Source organism: Pelodiscus sinensis, chromosome 10 (genome assembly GCF_052426305.1).
Source record: "Pelodiscus sinensis isolate ZL-2025 chromosome 10, ASM5242630v1, whole genome shotgun sequence".
NCBI lineage: Eukaryota > Metazoa > Chordata > Testudines > Trionychidae > Pelodiscus > Pelodiscus sinensis.
In genome coordinates, this window is record NC_143061.1 from 57,736,567 (window position 1) to 57,752,652 (window position 16,086).

Consider the following 16,086-nt stretch of genomic DNA (forward strand, 5'->3'; position numbering starts at 1 on the left):
CTTATGTACATTCCCTAATTAATGTTTCCCATACAGTATTTTGCATAATAATACAAGAGTTGTAGTTACAAAAAGTTACAAAAGTTTCTGGGTGGCATTTCTTAAAACATTCTCTCTCTGAGCGCTGAGTTAGTTACTGTTATAGTTACAATGCTTCACTTTGCGATTAGGGTTAAGTGCTTCACAATGCTTTGAAGAGAACGGTTGTCAATTGTGTAACAGTAAGTTTGAGCGTGCCCTGGCGCACAGCGAGGGGAGCTGTTTCTGGCTACATAGTAGTATATTTTTAACAGTTTGAAGTTACATGACCTAATATTACATTCCTAACCAATTATATTCTAGAGGGGCAAAAATGTTTAGATTTATAATTAAACAATCCTAACAAATAATAATAATAATAATAATTATAAATCTAAACACTTCTCAAGCTTGATAACACTAAATCTAAACCCTTTCACAAGAATAAATCTAAACACTTCTATGCTTCTTCTACTTAACAAACTTCTCCTCCTTAGACTTTTAGTTGTGGGGAACAAATTCTGGGGCGTCACTTCCACTTGGGGAATCATGTTTCATACTTGACTATGTTCTCCCTACACTAAGGCTGGCCGAGAGACTGTCCCGGACTGATCGTAACAGACTGTTCTGTCCGCGAATGGGCTGAGAGTAAAGGGCGTGTTCGGAATCTGTGGCGCCCAATCTGAGGCTGTCCGAGGTGACTCTTAACGGACTGCTCCGTGCGCCAATGGGCGGTGACTCAAGGCGTGTTCTGGGGCTGCTGGCGGCCAATAGGTTGTCCGGGGTGGATTATAACAGACTCTTCTGTCCGCGAATGGGCTGTGACTAAGGGGCGTGTTCTGAATCAGAGGCACCCAATAGGCTGACCCGGCTGCATCTTAACGGACAGCTCTGTCTGCGAATGCGGTGTGACTAGGGGGACTGACCTGCCACTGCTCTCGACCAATAGGCTGTCCGGGGTGGATCTTAATGGACTGCTCTGTCCTCGAATTGTCTGTGACTTAGGGGTGGTTCCTGGCTGTGTGCCAGCCAATGGGCTTTCGGAAGACAGCCTTGGCGGAGGATAGTGTCGCCCAATGGGCTGTCAGCAAAGGGGATCCTGCCTCTGGTTCGGCCAATGGGCTGCCGCAGGGGGGCGTTGTCTGACTGGGCGGCCGGCGCCGCCATGACAGGAAGGTCCGAGGAGCGCGCGGGGGCGCGAGCGAATCCTGGGTCCGAGTGCGAAGCTCCCCGCCCCCAGCCCGCCCCTTGTTGGTGTCTGGCCCGGGGGAGGAGGGGGCGCGAGGGAAGGTGGGGGAGCGGGCTGGGGGTGGGGTGTCTGGACAGGGGTGAGGTGTAGGAGCAGGCTGGGTGTGAGGGGCCGGGGGGGGCGCTTGGCACTGGGGGGGCAGGAGGGGGTGAGGGGCCGGGGGGGTGCTCGGCACTGGGGGGGCAGGAGGGAGGGGGAGGGGCCGGGGGGGGCCTTGGCACTGGGGGGGGCAGGAGGGGACAGGGCGCGGGAGAGCGCAGGCGCGGGCGGCGCTGGCTGGGCGGGAAACTCCCGGGACGCTCGCGCTGACGAGGCGGGCGGGAAAACGCTGCGGGGGGCGCTGAGGGGCGGAGCCTGGGGGGCGGGGCGGGAGCTGGCAGTGACGTGGAGCCCCCCCCCCCGCCCCGCCTGCTTCTCTCCGGGCCCCAGGCTGGACATCGGCGGGGCGGCACCTGGCGGAGGTGGGGGGGCGATTTCTGCCCCCCCCGGCGCTGCAGCCTCCCCGGGGAGCAGCGCCCCTGTGACCCCCCCCCACGTGGTGCCGGGGGAACGGGGCTGTGGCCCCCCCTTTGGGGCGCGGGAGCTGACCCGGGCTCCAGTCACGTGGGTGTCTCGGGGAGGGGGGGCTGCGGGCCACCGGGGCGCGGGAGTGTCACGTGCCCCCTCCCCCCGCCGGGGAGCCGCGCGCCCTCGAGGGGTGGTTCCCGCGGGCGGGGCACGCACAGAACGTGTCCCGCACGCGGGGGGGCGGGGCGGCCTGAGCCCTGCTCCCCGCGCTGCTCGCTGCCTGGGGGCGGGGCCGGGTGCCCGCTGAATCCCCCCTGTGCCCGGGGGGGGGGCAGTTCGGCGGGGGGCGCTGTGGGGGGGGATGCTCTGGCCCTGGCTGCCCGCAGTGCTGCCCAGTGCCCGGCTGTGCCTCCTGCAGAGGCCGAGAGCGTCCTGGGTGGGGGCGTGTGGGGAGGGGGGGGAGTGGCTGAGAATTGGGGGGCAAACAGGTGACAGACAAACCAACCGACAGAAAAGCCTCCCCGCCTGGCCCCCAGCTGAGCGGAGAAACGTCCCCCTGGCGCCAGAGCACTGCAGGGCCCAGCCTAGTCGCTTTGTGCGCTCCAGCCCCACGGCGTGGGGAGGGGGCGACGGTGGAGGAGCCCCACGCACCCAGGCCTTAGGTTCCCCACCCGCCTTCTAAGCACTGAGCATTTTAGGCCTGGCTGGACTAGAGAAGGGGGCACCAGGGGAGTTGCCGCTGAAGGCGCGCGGCCGCGCACAAACACCCCTCTGCCGCCCACCTCCGTTGCGGAGCCTTGCAGCGGCACTCGCCTTCCTGCTGGCCGGGGAATGGCGCGGTTGTTTTCCTGATCTGGTGGAGGGCGGCTGCCCCGTTGTGTCCCTGCTGGGGCAGCCTCGCCCCACCTCCAGCTGCGATTGGGGCTTCTGTTTGTTTCTGTTCATACAGTTTGCTGCAGTTTTCCATCCCCGAGGACCTGCATGAAGCTGGTCCGACCAGAGATACTGGGATCGATTTTTAAGAGTAAGAGGTTTTGTTTTTAAAGCAGGGGTGAGGAACCTAATACCCCAGCTCACGTGAGTGTGGCCCTCGAGACTCAAGGTTCCCACACTAACGCTCTAGCTCCCCTCCAGATTGGTGATAGAAATGTAGCCGTGTTAGTCTGGGGTAGTTGAAGCAAAATGCAGGACAATGTAGCACTTTAAAGACTAACAAGATGGTTTATTAGATGATGAGCTTTCGTGGGCCAGACCCACTTCCTCAGATCAAATAGTGGAAGAAAGTAGTCACAACCATATATACCAAAGGATACAATTAAAAAAAAGAACAAATATGAAAAGGACAAATCACATTGCAGAACAGGAGGGGGATGCGGTGGGGGGGAAGGGGAAGGAAGGTAAGTGTCTGTGAATTGATGATATTAGAGGTAGGGAGAGTGGGATGTTTGTGAGTTAATGGTATTAGAGGTGATAATTGGGGAAACTATCTTGGTAATGGGTGAGATAACAAACATTTGAACTAAGTCCTTGTTGGAAAGTGTCGAATTTTAACATGAATGACAGTTCAGAGGATTCCCTTTCAAGTGCAGATGTAAAAGGTCTTTGTAGCAGAATGCAGGTGGTTAAGTCATTGAGAGAGTGTCCTTTCTGGTTAAAATGGCAAGAAACTGTTTTCTCTTTGTGATCTTGTCTGATATCTGTTTTGTGGGCATTAATCCTTTGGCGAAGTGTCTGAGATGTTTGTCCAATGTACATAGCAGACGGACACTTTCGGCACACGATAGCATAGATTATATTTCTGGATGCGCAGGAATATGTGTTCTTGATCTTATAACTCACTTGGTTGGGTCCAATAATGGTATCAGCAGAATGAATATGTGGACAAAGCTGGCAACGGGGTTTGTTGCAAGGGAAGGTACCAGGGTTGATATTAGTGTGGTATGTCCTGTGGTGGTTGGTAAGAATGATCTTGAGGTTAGGTGGTTGTCTATAGGAGACTATGGGTCTGTCTCCCAGAGCCTCTTTGAGTATGGTATCCTGTTCCAATATAGGCTGTAGTTTATTGATAATGTGTTGGACAGGTTTAAGTTGGGGGTTGTAGGTGATGACAAGTGGTGTTCTATTGTTGGTTTTCTTGGGTCTGTCTTGAAGTAGATGGTTTCTAGGTATTCGTCTGGCTCTTTCAATTTGCTTTTTTATTTCTCTGGGTGGCCAGATTGGAGCAGACAAATTCTGCTAGCCTGCCCCGCCCCGCCCCGCCCCGCCCCCCGCCCCCCCCTCCTCACAAGCTCCGGTGTGCGAGGGGAATGTGGGAAGCCTCTTCCTCCTTCTCAGTTGGGGCATGTGTTAATGCGGATGGTGGGGTTTGGGATTTTTTTTTTCTTCACTCTTGTGTGTAGGGTTGCCAGGTGTCTAGCACTGAGCCAGACAGCCCGGTAGTTGCACTTTTTGTCCGGTAAATAAATTTAGAAAATACCGGACATACAAAATGTCCAGTATTTTCTGCTTTTCCTCTGTGCCCAGCAGAAATAAGCCGGGGCGGGGAGATTGGCTGACTAATTAAAGGGGTCACAACTGGATTTTGCTCAACAAAAATGTTCCTGGTGGGGTTTTTTTGTTTGGTTGGCTTCTTTCCCTCAACAAAAATTTTCCTGGCGCCTTTTTTTTTTTTTTTTTTTTTTTGCTGAAACCATCTGGCAACCCTACTAGTGTGTGCCTTCCGCCCCCCCAATAAGGTTCCCCACCCCGTCTGAAAGCGAGAGTTGGGAGAACAGGTTACCTTGCGTTCCTGTGTCCTTATAAGGAAGTTGAAGGCTACTATAAAATCCCCCCTCATGGTCTCCTCTTCAGACTAAAGAAACCTAAATCCCTCAGCCTCTTCATAGAGCAATTGCTCCAGCCCCCTAATCATTTTGGTTGTCCTCTGCTGGACCCTCTCCAATGTGTCCACATCCCTTCTGTAGTGGGGGGCCCAGAACTGGACACAGTACTCCAGATGTGGCCTCACCAAAGCCGAATAAAGGGGAATAATGACATCTCTGGATCTACTGGCAATGCTCCTCTTAATGCAACCTAATATGCCATTAGCCTTCTTGGCTACAAGGGCACACTGTTGACTCATCTCCAGCTTCTCATCCACTGTAACCCCCAGGTCCTGTCTGCAGAACTACTACTTAACCGGTTGGTCCCCAGCTTGTAACTATGCTTGGGATTCTTCCATCCCAAGTGCAGGACTCTACACTTGTCCTTGTTGAACCTCATCAGATTTCTTGTGGCCCAATCCTCCAATTTGTCTAAGTCATTCTGGACCCTATCTCCGCCCTTAGGCATCTTTTAGCCTTTTTGTTCTATTATTGTTTTTCTATTTGGTACTAGAAAATCAAACTTTCCTCCTGCTTGGGCCTCAAGTTTCACTCCAGCAGCCCTTCCACAAGTAGAATCGTCTGCAAAATAAAATGTCAGGGCTACCGTCATTAAGGTGCTTGTCCCTGTAAGGACATGTGACTGAACTGGTTGTTCAGAAGGTTTCTGGTGAATTGGTTTATGCACAGGTATGCCTCCCGTTCTTCTTTAACCACCGCAGTCTCTTGTTTTTGTCCGGAAGCAAATTCTCTGCCAAGCCACCTTTTTTCCCTTTCATGTAATTGTCTGCTCTTTCGTTCGGTGTGGTAGACTTGTTCTAGTGTGGCATTAGACAACCGAGCCACAGAAAAGTCTGCCTTGGTACCACTGAGTACCGGCCCAGACCAAAGTAGCTTTCAGACACCTTAAGAGAGTCTTGATTTGCAATTCTCCCCTTTCTTCTCCTTGGATTTTCAACTAGGAAAGTGTGCTAATCATCTGCTTTTGCGGAAAAACTTGCCAGCTGTCTACACTGGCCGCTTGAATTTCCGCAAAAGCACTGACGATCTCATGTAAGATTGTCAGTGCTTCTGCGGGAATACTATGCTGCTCCCGTTCGGGCAAAAGTCTTTTTCCGAAAGACTTCTGCGCAAAAGGGCCAGTGTAGACAGCAGAGAGTTCTTTTCCGCAAAAAAGCCCCGATGGCGAAAATGGCGATTGGGGCTTTTTTGCAGAAAAGCGCGACTAGATTGGCCACGGACGCTTTTCCGTAAAAAGTTTACATACCCAGTATCTTGTGAAGAACTTGTCACCTCAGCACAGGGTCCCGGGGCGGGCTTTACCATAAGGGACCCGGAGAGATCATCTAGGCCAGCTGGAGGGGGCAGGGGAGGGGAGGGGAGGGGAGAGGAGAGGAGAGGAGGTTGGCCACTGAAAATGTTGCAGTATTAATTTTCCTTTTATTTGACTTCATATCAAACAAATATTTACAGTTTAAATGACCTTGTTAATTCTCCCTTGTGTTAGTACTCTTTCTTCCAGAACGTTTTAAAAACACAGACGAGACATGTCTTCGCCTGGGTGGCAGGCATCCGAAGAAGGGCACGTGACCTCGATCTTGGAGCACGAGACAAAACTCACTCCGCTCCTGGAGGGGAAATGTTAGAGGCAACACTGGGCTCCAGTGAGCAGCAGCCAGGTGACGCACGTGTCTGTCCTTTCCACACATCTAGGGTGGCCTAGCTCCTAACCGTTCTCTGTCTCTTTTTCGGTCCCTGTAGACTTGGAGGAGATGAGAGGCTGGCCATGTGGTGGCAGAGACCGAAAGGAGCCACCCCCCCCGAGACCCTGCCGGCAGATGGAAACCAGACAGCGATCTATGGAAGAAGAGCAAATAGCAATTGGCTCAAGGTAAGTATCGAGGGAGGGCCGCACAGACGTTTGCGAGCGTGGTACGGGTCCCTGAGAAAAGGCCCTCTGGCTCGTGGTGGAAGAACTTGAAAATACGAAGTACAAAAGTCACAGTGTTGTACTTAAAAGAAGTACTCGGGATCTTTTTCAGAGGGATAAGGCAACACGCCACATTTATTGATCACACACACACACATTATATATATATAGAAATTATTTATTTATTTACCACATGCATATGATAAGTATTGATTATTCTGTGTCACTCACGCACTCACTCTCACACACACACACACACACACACACACACGTGCACAAGCACACTCCGTCTTGCTGTTGTTACCAACTTGTTGCTCCCCTTAACTTCACTGGCCAGGTGAGTTAGATGGGGGAGGGGTGGAGCCGGGCTTCTGCTGATCCGGATCGATGCTCCGATGGTGACAAGATGAGACCCGGAGTCCTCTGCAAGACAACTCACTTTTATAGCAGCTTCCCTCTTATGCAAATATATCCCAGATTCAAAATCTGGGTCTGTGTCCTTTGGTCCCTTTGTGGGTGCTGTCTGTTAAGAGAGGGTGTTTTCCAAAGAAGGTGCTTGCTTCTAATCCCCAAGGCCTTCAATATGTCTGCTCTTCTTTCTTGAGCCCTCTTGACACCTTGGGTCTGGCTTCTACCCCCTTTTCAACTGGTGTAGCTCTCTGGAGGTGCTTGGCTCCCAAGTGTTACTCATTCACACCTCGTTCATTCAACTGGGCAATTGATTACAGAGTGGGGGGAGAGAGTGGGGGAAAGATCTTATTCTACTCCTAGCAAATGACATTTTTACCTCTTTAACTATATACTCTGTATTAGAACCCTATGTAGAAAACTAAGTTACAAGGTTATATGGATTCAGGTTCTAATACAAAGTGACAAGGTCATATGGATTAATACAAAGTTACAAGGTTATATGGAGAGGCACAGTGTCAAGTCATATGAAGTACATAGGTTTATCTACAACAGAAACTGAACACCGATTTTTGTATTTTTAAAAATGTCATTAATCCCCCCGCCCCGCCGCCCCCCGAATCTCCTGGCTGGCGATACTTAACGTGTCTAGGATCATACGGAAAACTAAGTGAGTAGGCTGCCAATTGACCTAGCGTCACGCATGCGGAGAGTTGGCAAAACTGGGATTGAAATAAAGACTTGGTCTCCAGCAGCACCGAGGAGCCCCAGCCATGGATTAGGGCCTCGTGGGAATAGTTGTCTCCTAATTGATCTAATCTTTGGCTTTTGAGTTTAATATTATTGGTGAGTCCTTCTAGGCGACTGTTAGTCGGTGTGCATGCGTGCGCACGTAAGTATGAGTGCAAGTGTGTGCGTCCGCAAGTGTCCATTTGCGTGTGTGTGCACATGCCTGCGTGCGGGCAGATTGAGCAGATGCGTGTGTGGGCATCTGAGCGAGGGCATGAGTGGGCGCCCAGGCGTGTTAATCTGTTAATTCGCGTTTGTGAGTGTGTACACGCATCCCTGCGTGTGAGCATTTGGCAGGGTGAGTGGCTGTGGTACGGGCGTGTGCGTCTGACGTGTGCCAGTCAGACGGTGCCCTGGCAGCAGTAGCTCCTGGAAAGCGACACCCCTCCCCTCCCATCTGGAGCATGCAACTGGGATGAGAGGGGCAGGGAAGAGTAGCACTGCTGCAGCGCGTTTCAGCACGAGGCTCTAACTGCCGCGCGGTAGCTGCTCCTTTTGTATCCGACGTGGGGCAACAAGGAGCGGCCTCGCATCATGCCGGCGCCACGTGCGTTCAGTCCCACGGACCGGAAGTGACGTTTGCTCGGTCCACAGCCTGACAGCAACCGACTGGGAACCGTGACCGGAAGGTGCCCAGGTACGAGCGCTCAGCTGGTGCCAGGTCAGCGGGTGGTAGGCAGGAGACACGGGGCCAGGCGGGACGGGTTCAGACACGGGGTGCCTGGCTGGGACAGCGACTGGGGTTGGAGGTTTCCTGCGGCGGTGCAGCCAGCGTAGGCCACCAGCTCCCGTGGTACGTGGGGCAGAGGAAGGACAGCAGAGCGGAGGCTGGAACCGCTCCGACAAGGCACCACTCTGCTTATGGTTGCCAGGTGTCCGGTTTTGAACTGGACGGTCCAGGCTTTCAGCTTTTTCTTCGGGAAACAAATTTATATTTTCTCAATGTCCGCGAAAGCGGCAAGGAGTTCTGTGCCACAGGGCTCCTCGCTGCTTTTGCAGATTCAGACTAACGCGGCTACTCCTCTGATAAATGTCGGGTATTTTCTAAATCAGATGGAATGCAGATTGTGATGTCATGTCAGGCGTGCCTGGTATTTTTGGTGAAACCATCTGGCAACCCTAGCTCTGCTCCTTGCTTGGCCGGGGTGGCGCCCTGCCTCTGTGGCAGGTCCTGACGTCACAGGGAGCGTGTTCCCCAGGAAATCCGGGCAGTGCAGCGGCTTCCGGTCCGCGCCACCCGGCCCCAAGGGAGCGGCGGCGGGAGGCGGCAGGGAGGTCAGAGCGTGACGCTGCCCCGCCCGGATCTCAGCCCTTGGGCGCCCCAGTGTGCACCCCGCCCGGCCGGGCCGCTCCCCTGTAGCTCCGCCCCCAGCGCTGCGCCCGCTGCCTCGTGGCCCGGCTCGGTGCGAAGCTGCCACTGCCGGCTACGAACAGCAGCGCACTGCTAGTGACGTCATTGCCCTGGCGCGGTGCATGCAAATGACGGAACGCGGGGCACGTTCTATCGGCTCCCGGGCGAGTGACACGTGGGTTTGTGTGGCACACAGACGGGTCCCAGGCTCCGTCATTAGTGGCAGGGGCGGGGCCACTGACTGGCAGGAACTCAGCTGGGACACAGAAGTGAGCGGCAGAAAACTCCTCGGGGTCTCCGGAAAATCCTCGCGCGGCCCCTCTGGGCTTGTGAATGGGACGCAGCAGAGGCAGCCGCCCCCCTCCCCACCCACCCGCCTCACGCTCCCCGCTGCACTTTCGAAGGCAACAGCAGCATCAGCCTGTCCCGCTGCCAGTCCCTGCACAAGCCGGCTGGGAAATTTGGTGTTGGGGGGAGCAGACTGCACGGGGCGGAGAGGAGTTTGGGGGTGGTGGGGGATCAGACTGCATGGAGCGGAGAGGAGTTTGGGGGGAAGCAGACTGCACGGGGCGGGGAGGAGTTTGGTGAGGGGGGATCATACTGCATGGGGCGGAGAGGAGTTTGGTGAAGGGGAATCATACTGCATGGGGCGGAGAGGAGTTTGGGGGGAAGCAGACTGCACGGGGCGGGGAGGAGTTTGGTGAGGGGGGATCAGACTGCATGGCGCGGAGAGGAGTTAGGGGGGTAGGGGATCAGACTGCAGGGGGCGGAGAGGAGTTTCGTGGGGGGTAGGAGATCAGACTGCACGGGGGGAGGAGTTTGGGGGGGATCAGACTGCACGGGGCGGGGAGGAGTTGGGGGGGGATCAGACTGCACGGGGCGAGGAGGAGTTTAGGGGGGGATCAGACTGCACGGGGGGAGGAGTTTGGGGGGATCAGACTGCATGGGGCGGGGAGGAGTTTGGGGGGGATCAGACTGCATGGGGCGGGGAGGAGTTTTGGGGGGCGATCAGACTGCACGGGGCGGAGGGGAGTGTGGGGGGGATCAGACTGCACGGGGGGAGAGGAGTTTGGGGGGATCAGACTGCACGGGGGGAGAGGAGTTTGGGGGGGATCAGACTGCACGGAGCGGGGAGGAGTTTGGGGGGATCAGACTGCACGGGGGGGAGGATCAGACTGCACGGGGCGGGGAGGAGCTTTGGGGGGGATCAGACTGCACGGGGCGGACAGGAGTTTGGGGGGGCGATCAGACTGCACGGGGCGGAGGGGACTGTGGGGGGGATCAGACTGCACGGGGGGGAGAGGAGTTTGGGGGGGATCAGACTGCACGGAGCGGGGAGGAGTTTGGGGGGGGATCAGACTGCACGGGGCGGGGAGGAGTTTTGGGGGAGATCGGACTGCACGGGGCGGGGAGGAGTTTGGGGGGATCGGACTGCACGGGGCGGGGAGGAGTTTGGGGGGATCGGACTGCACGGGGCGGGGAGGAGTTTGGTGAGGGGGGATCATACTGCATGGGGCGGAGAGGAGTTTGGTGAAGGGGAATCATACTGCATGGGGCGGAGAGGAGTTTGGGGGGAAGCAGACTGCACGGGGCGGGGAGGAGTTTGGTGAGGGGGATCAGACTGCAGGGGGCGGAGAGGAGTTTCGTGGGGGGTAGGAGATCAGACTGCACGGGGGGAGGAGTTTGGGGGGGATCAGACTGCACGGGGCGGGGAGGAGTTGGGGGGGGATCAGACTGCACGGGGCGGGGAGGAGTTGGGGGGGGATCAGACTGCACGGGGCGGGGAGGAGTTTTGGGGGGATCAGACTGCACGGGGCGAGGAGGAGTTTGGGGGGATCAGACTGCATGGGGCGGGGAGGAGTTTGGGGGGGATCAGACTGCACGGGGCGGGGAGGAGTTTTGGGGGGCGATCAGACTGCACGGGGCGGAGGGGAGTGTGGGGGGGATCAGACTGCACGGGGGGGAGAGGAGTTTGGGGGGATCAGACTGCACGGGGGGAGAGGAGTTTGGGGGGGATCAGACTGCACGGAGAGGGGAGGAGTTTGGGGGGATCAGACTGCACGGGGGGGAGGATCAGACTGCATGGAGCGGGGAGGAGTTTGGGGGGGGATCAGACTGCACGGGGCAGGGAGGAGCTTTGGGGGGGATCAGACTGCACGGGGTGGACAGGAGTTTGGGGGGGCGATCAGACTGCACGGGGCGGAGGGGAGTGTGGGGGGGATCAGACTGCCCGGGGGGGAGAGGAGTTTGGGGGGGATCAGACTGCACGGGGCGGACAGGAGTTTTGGGGAGCGATCAGACTGCACGGGGCGGGGAGGAGTTTGGGGGGGGATCAGACTGCACGGGGCGGGGAGGAGTTTTGGGGGAGATCGGACTGCACGGGGCGGGGAGGAGTTTGGGGGGATCGGACTGCACGGGGCGGGGAAGAGTTTGGGGGGGATCGGACTGCACGGGGCGGGGAGGAGTTTGGGGGGGATCGGACTGCACGGAGGGAGAGGAGTTTGGGGGGATCGGACTGCACGGGGCGGGGAAGAGTTTGGGGGGATCGGACTGCACGGGGCGGGGAGGAGTTTGGGGGGATCAGACTGCACGGGGGGAGAGGAGTTTGGGGGGATCAGACTGCACGGGGGGGAGGATCAGAGTGCACGGGGCGGAGGGGAAGTTTGGGGGGATCAGACTGCACGGGGGGGAGGAGTTTGAGGGGGGATCAGACTGCACGGGGCGGGGAGGAGTTTGGGGGGATCAGACTGCACGGGGGGGAGGAGTTTGAGGGGGGATCAGACTGCACGGGGGGGAGGAGTTTGAGGGGGGATCAGACTGCACGGGGCGGGGAGGAGTTTGGGGGGATCAGACTGCACGGGGGGGGAGGAGTTTGAGGGGGGATCAGACTGCACGGGGCGGGGAGGAGTTTGGGGGGATCAGACTGCACGGGGCGGGGAGGAGTTTGGGGGGATCAGACTGCACGGGGCGGGGAGGAGTTTGAGGGGATCAGACTGCACGGGGTGGGGAGGAGTTTGGGGGGGCAGGGTTGCCGCGGAGTCTCCTCTCCCGAGTGGGGGCGGGGCATCAGCTGCGGACGCTGCCGTCTCTGAGGCAGGAGCCCCGCCCAGCAATGGGGAGGGGCGGGATGAGGGGGAGTAGGGAAAGTAGCCGCAGTGGCTTGTGGGAAACTGAGTGCCCCTGTCCGCAGCTCCCATCGGCCATTGCAGGGCCAGGGCAGGCCCGGCGCTGTTCGGTTGGGCGGGTGCAGCGGAAGTGACATCACAACGGGGCATTGACCAGGGAGCGACGCGGTTGGTCCCGCGCTCGTGTCACTCCAAGTGTTAGCGACGCATCCTGGGACTTGTAGTTCTCATAGTGCGGCCTCCCGGGGCACGTCGCAGCGCGCCCCGCCCCTATCATAGCCCCGCCCCCCGGCATAGCCCCGCCCAGCGTGTTCTTAGTTCGGAATGGGGCATTTCTACCCTAAGAACAATCTTTTTTATTCGGAAATAACGGCCCTTAGCAGAGCAACAGTGACACTCGGTAGTCACCGGCGGTAATGCACGTGTAATTCCGTAGCGCCTCCACAGTGCCGCTCGGTGGTCATTGCAGGTAATGCACGTGTAATTCCGTAGCGCCTCCACAGTGCCGCTCGGTGGTCATTGCGGGTAATGCACGTGTAATTCCGTAGCGCCTCCACAGTGCCGCTCGGTGGTCATTGCGGGTAATGCACGTGTAATTCCGAAGCGCCTCCACAGTGCCGCTCGGTGGTCATTGCAGGTAATGCACGTGTAATTCCGAAGCGCCTCCACAGTGCCGCTCGGTGGTCATTGCCGGTAATGCACGTGTAATTCCGAAGCGCCTCCACAGTGCCGCTCGGTGGTCATTGCAGGTAATGCACGTGTAATTCCGTAGCGCCTCCACAGTGCCGCTCGGTGGTCATTGCGGGTAATGCACGTGTAATTCCGTAGCGCCTCCACAGTGCCGCTCGGTGGTCATTGCGGGTAATGCACGTGTAATTCCGTAGCGCCTCCACAGTGCCGCTCGGTGGTCAGTGCAGGTAATGCACGTGTAATTCCGTAGCGCCTCCACAGTGCCGCTCGGTGGTCATTGCCGGTAATGCACGTGTAATTCCATCGCCCCCAGCTGCTGTCCCTGCTGCGCACGCCACGTGGCCCCAGTCTTGCCCTTTGACAGCAGGCAAAGTAAGAAGCTCGTTATTTCCAGGCTCCGCGCAGCCCTCTCCCCTCCTGCCCCCGGCCCCCTCATCCCACACACCAGGCTCCGCGCAGCCCTCTCCCCTCCTGCCATGGCCCCCTCATCCCGCACTCCAGGCTCCGCACAGCCCTCTCCCCTCCTGCCCCCGGCCCCCTCATCCCGCACTCCAGGCTCCGCACAGCCCTCTCCCCTCCTGCCCATGGCCCCCTCATCCCGCACTCCAGGCTCCGCGCAGCCCCCTCCCCTCCTGCTTCCTCACCCCAGCCTGCACCCCGTCCATACTCTTATCCCGGGGCCCTTCCTCTCCCCAGCCTGCACCCCCGTCCATATGCTTATCCCGGGGCCCTTCCTCCCCCCAGCCTGCACCCCCATCCATATTCTTATCCCGGGGCCCTTCCTCACTCCAGTCTGCACGCCCATTCATGGGAGCCATCAGTCCACCTTTTCCCTGCACCACATTCAGTAAAGTGTCTGATCAGGGTATGAGAGCAGCCCTGAGCCTTTGTCTCCACTCAGCAGGTTGCACCACACAGGATATGTGGATGGTCCTGGGCTTTGTACAGCACTCCAGACTGACCCCTGGACACGGCTTCTGGGTCCTAGCCCTTTGCTGTCACTCCTGCCCGAGGGCTTTGCTGGCTCCAGACTGGGTAACAGCTGGGAAACTGGCTGGGCAGTGGGCTGAGAAGATACCGTCCGAGATGGACTTGAGCTGCCTGGACGTGATTCTCGGAACACGTGAAGGGTCCTCAGCGTTCGGCCTTCCCATGGCTCTGTGTGAGTAAGAGGTGCGTGCTTTGAAATCTTCAAGCGTCCTGGCAGTATGTTTCTTCTGAGGCAGAGAGCTTCCTGCTGGGGCACGGAGCCTGGTGGCTTGGGGACTGGTGAAGGGGCAGTAGGCGGTTCAACAGTGCGTGGATAGATATTCAAGGCCTCCGTTCTCTCCGAGTTCCTGGAGTGGCAGCGGGAGGGGGTGGCCGATGGTGGGAGGAGAAGCGATGCCGCGTCCTTGCGGACTGAAAAGCTAAGTTGTTTGTTTGTTTTTTCCCCTCAGCTGTGTTCGGTAGCGAGCGATAAGAAGTCAACCCTCCCGGTGTCCTCCCGTCTGGGGATGGAACGGAAAAGAGAACGGCGAGCTTGGCAGCTTGGTCGAAGCGAGGCGAGAACCGTCCTGCTGGGAGCGGAGCAGCCATCGCTGACCGGGAGATAAGTGTCGGGTCTGGAAATCTCTCGGCTTACGGCCCACTCGGGTCTAGGAAGGGAAGTCACGTTTGCTTAGACAGCGAGTCCGAGCGGAGGTTCCCGAGGTGCTTACTTGGTAGTGGGAGAAACAGGGCTCCCGTTTGTCAGGGGTGCTGGTTTCTCTGGAACACGGTGTCCTTCTCAGCAGACGCTTGGCTCGAGGAGGAAGACGCAAGGTGGTAAGGTTTCTGGCTGCCTCGCATGTGTTTCTCTCTTGTTGCTCTCTCGTATTGGCCAATACGTCCTGTCTGTCTGTTTCTGTCTGTGTCTTTGTCCTTGCTCTGCTTCTGCCGTGTCCTTGTACAGCACACTTGCAGGCATTCCAGGTGAGCATCTCCAAGGGTTAAGGGCTCAGGAGCCAACGGGAATTCAGCAGGTTCGCAAGTCGCGCAAGGGAGAGCGGTGGTGCGTCATGGCTGAATGACTCGGTGTTCTTGTAGAGGACCCGATACATAGGCGAGAGGGGGGGAAAGGGCTAAAGGATAGAATTCCCACAGCCACAGACTTTAGTGAGTGAGAGCTAACGCTGGGCTTTTTTGGCCACCCTTGCAGAGGAATCAGTGCGTGGCCGTGGGCGGAGAATAAATCGTCCGAGATGTACTTGAGCTGCCTGGACGTGATTCTCGGAACATGTGAAGGGTCCTCAGCGTTCGGCCTTCCCATGGCTCTGTGTGAGTAAGAGGTGCGTGCTTTGAAATCTTTAAGCGTCCTGGCAGTATGTTTCTTCTGAGGCAGAGAGCTTCCTGCTGGGTCACGGAGCCTGGTGGCTTGGGGACTGGTGAAGGGGCATAGGCAGTTCAACAGAGCGTGGATAGATATTCAAGGCCTCCGTTCTCTCCGCGTTCCTGGAGTGGCAGCGGGAGGGGGTGGCCGATGGTGGGAGGCAGCGGTGCGATGGTGGGAGGAGAAGCGATGCCGCGTCCTTGCGGACTGAAAAGCTAAGTTGTTTGTTTGTTTTTTCCCCTCTGCTGTGTTCGGTAGTGAGCGATAAGAAGTCAACCCTCCCGGTGTCCTCCCGTCTGGGGATGGAACGGAAACGAGAACAGCGAGCTCGGGAGCTTGGTCGAAGCGAGGCGAGAACCGTCCGGCTGGGAGCGGAGCAGCCATCGCTGACAGGGAGATAAGTGTCGGGTTTGGAAATCTCTCGGCTTACGGCGCACTCGGGTCTAGGAAGGGAAGTCAGGTTTGCTTAGACAGCGAGTCCGAGCGGAGGTTCGCGAGGTGATTCCTTGGTAGTGGGAGAAACAGGGCTTCCGTTTGTCAGGAGTGCTGATTTCTCTGGAACACGGTGTCCTTCTCAGCAGACGCTTGGCTCGAGGAGGAAGACGCAAGGCGGTAAGGTTTCCGTCTGCCTCTCATGTGTTTCTCTCTTGTTGCTCTCTCGTATTGGCCAATACGTTCTGTCTGTCTGTTTCTGTCTGTGTCTTTGTCCTTGCTCTGCTTCTGCCGTGTCCTTGTATAGCTCACGTGCAGGCATTCCAGGTGAGCATCTCCACGGGTTAAGGGCTCAGGAGCCAACGGGAATTCTGCA